The sequence below is a fragment of the Carcharodon carcharias genome, chromosome 12 (assembly GCF_017639515.1).
Source record: "Carcharodon carcharias isolate sCarCar2 chromosome 12, sCarCar2.pri, whole genome shotgun sequence".
Classification (NCBI taxonomy): domain Eukaryota; kingdom Metazoa; phylum Chordata; class Chondrichthyes; order Lamniformes; family Lamnidae; genus Carcharodon; species Carcharodon carcharias.
In genome coordinates, this window is record NC_054478.1 from 79,913,766 (window position 1) to 79,915,924 (window position 2,159).

The 2,159-nt window shown below is 40.1% G+C and overlaps 1 non-coding gene across 1 annotated transcript; it reads left to right on the forward strand.

The window, feature by feature from the left end:
- The first annotated feature begins 592 nt into the window (after positions 1-592).
- Positions 593-665, forward strand: trnak-uuu. Its single transcript has one exon. It is a non-coding gene; the product is annotated as a tRNA-Lys (tRNA).
- Positions 666-2,159: the final 1,494 nt, after the last annotated feature.

Here is a 2,159-nt window from a genome sequence, read left to right on the forward strand (position 1 = left end):
TTAGCTAGGTGGAATGCTGATAGTAGCTGGTCCTCTAGTCAAGGATTGGGAACCACTGTCACTCCTCATCACCCACAATACCACTTCCCTTCTCATCCAAGTGCAGGAAATGCAACACTTGCCATTTTACCTTCTCCCTCTCACCATCAAGGGCCCCAAACTCTCCTTCCAGATGAAACAGTGGAATTGTATTCTACCATAACCTGTAATCTCATGGACCGGTATATACTTCACTCTAGCATCATCATCAAACCAGGTAATCAACCTGGTTCAATGAAAAGATACAACACCTGTCCTTTTACCTTCTCCCTTCCCAGCATTCAGGGCCATAAACACTTCTTCCGAGTGAAATTGCAATTTACTTGTACTTCTTTTAATTTAGTATTTTGTACTGGTGCTCACAATGCATTTTCTTCTACAATAGGGAGGCCAAATGTAGTTTGGGTGACCACTTTGCAGAACAAGTGTGACTCTGTACTTCTGATTGCTGTCATTTTCATTCTCTGCTCCACTGACCTCTGTCCTCAGCCTCCTACACTAGCTATTTCAATGACACTAAATCTAGACTCAAGTTACAGCAACTTGTCATGAAGCCTGGATAGCTCAGTTGGTAGAGCATCAGACTTTTAACCTGAGGGTCCAGGGTTCAAGTCCCTGTTCAGGCGGTACTCTATCTCACTTGAAAGGCAGAAATTTACGCTTGGCCTAAATAGTCAAGTGGTTATGGTACTGGGTTTGTAAACTCAAGATCAAGAGTTCAAATCTCACAACGGCAAACTATGAAACAATGTAACTTCATCTGAATAAACAGATGGAAACGGGTTTGTACTCAAAAGAGTGACGTTGGGAGTTCCACCCGACACCATCCCACCTCATTTTGGCTTGGCCTAAATAGCCAAGTGGTTATGGTACTGGGTTTGTAACCCCCAGATCAAGAGTTCAAATCTCACAATGGCAAACTATGAAACAATGTAACTTCATCTGAAACAGATGGAAACAGGTTTACTCAAAAGAGTATCAAGAGTTCAATTCTCACAATGGCAAACTATGAAACAATGTAACTTCATCTGAAACAGATGGAAACGGGTTTGTACTAGAATGAGTTACAGCAACTTGTCTTTTGATTAGGTACTTTACAGCCTTGTGGACTCATAATTGAATCAACAATTGCAGATCAAAACCTCTGTCCCCAACAGCAGCTGTTGGTGATGACTCTGATATTCCCAATTATACCTTTTTTAGATCCATTTTTTTGTGTCTTGTTCCATTACCATTTCCTTTTACCTTAAGCCATCATCCCTTTTGTTTTGTAATCTACCATGCCTTTCACCCCATTACAGACTTTTCCTTGTATTCTTTTCCCTGCTGCTCCCTCTCCCTGCCTCTGTACTTGCTTAAAAGCTGTTCTATCTCTAACTTTTTACAGTTTAGACAAAAGGTCATTGATCTGAAATATTAACTCTGTTTCTGTCTTCACAGATGCTGCCAGACCTGCTGAATATTTCTACAGTTTTCTGTTTTTATTACACGTTTCTAGCATCTGTAGCATTTTGCTTTTGAAGTGCAGTTACCGTTGTTCTATAGGTGAATTTTATATCCAGCAAGACCCTATAAATAGCAAATCAATGAACAACCAGTTAAAAGCAAAATGCTGCGGATGCTGGAAATCTGAAACAAAAACAAAAATAGCTGGAAAAACTCAGCAGGTCTGACAGTCAGTTAATATGTTTTTGGTGGAGTTGCTTGAAGGAGGAATGCTTATCTGAACTTCTCTAATTGAAGAGTCTATATTAAAGACACAACACAAGTAGATTGTTGTTGATTAGCTGGGTGCTAAAGATCACATGGCACTATTCAAATAGTGGAGTGTTCTGGTGTCCTGACTGATATTCCTTCCAAAATGGAAGCAAAAACAGAGTAACCAGTCATTTTGTTAATGGTTAAGTGCATACAAAGTTGCTGCAACTGGCAACCTACCAACAGCCTACATGTTTCTGAGTAATTCATTGTGTGTGAAAGATTTTGGGATGTTTGAGAGGTGGCACTATATAAACGCAAGTCTTTCTTTTATGATAATTCAATTCCATTAAGCCTGTTTGCCCTCTTGAGCCAGTGGTACCTCCTTTGGCTGGTTCATGTGAACCAAATGGATGATTGCC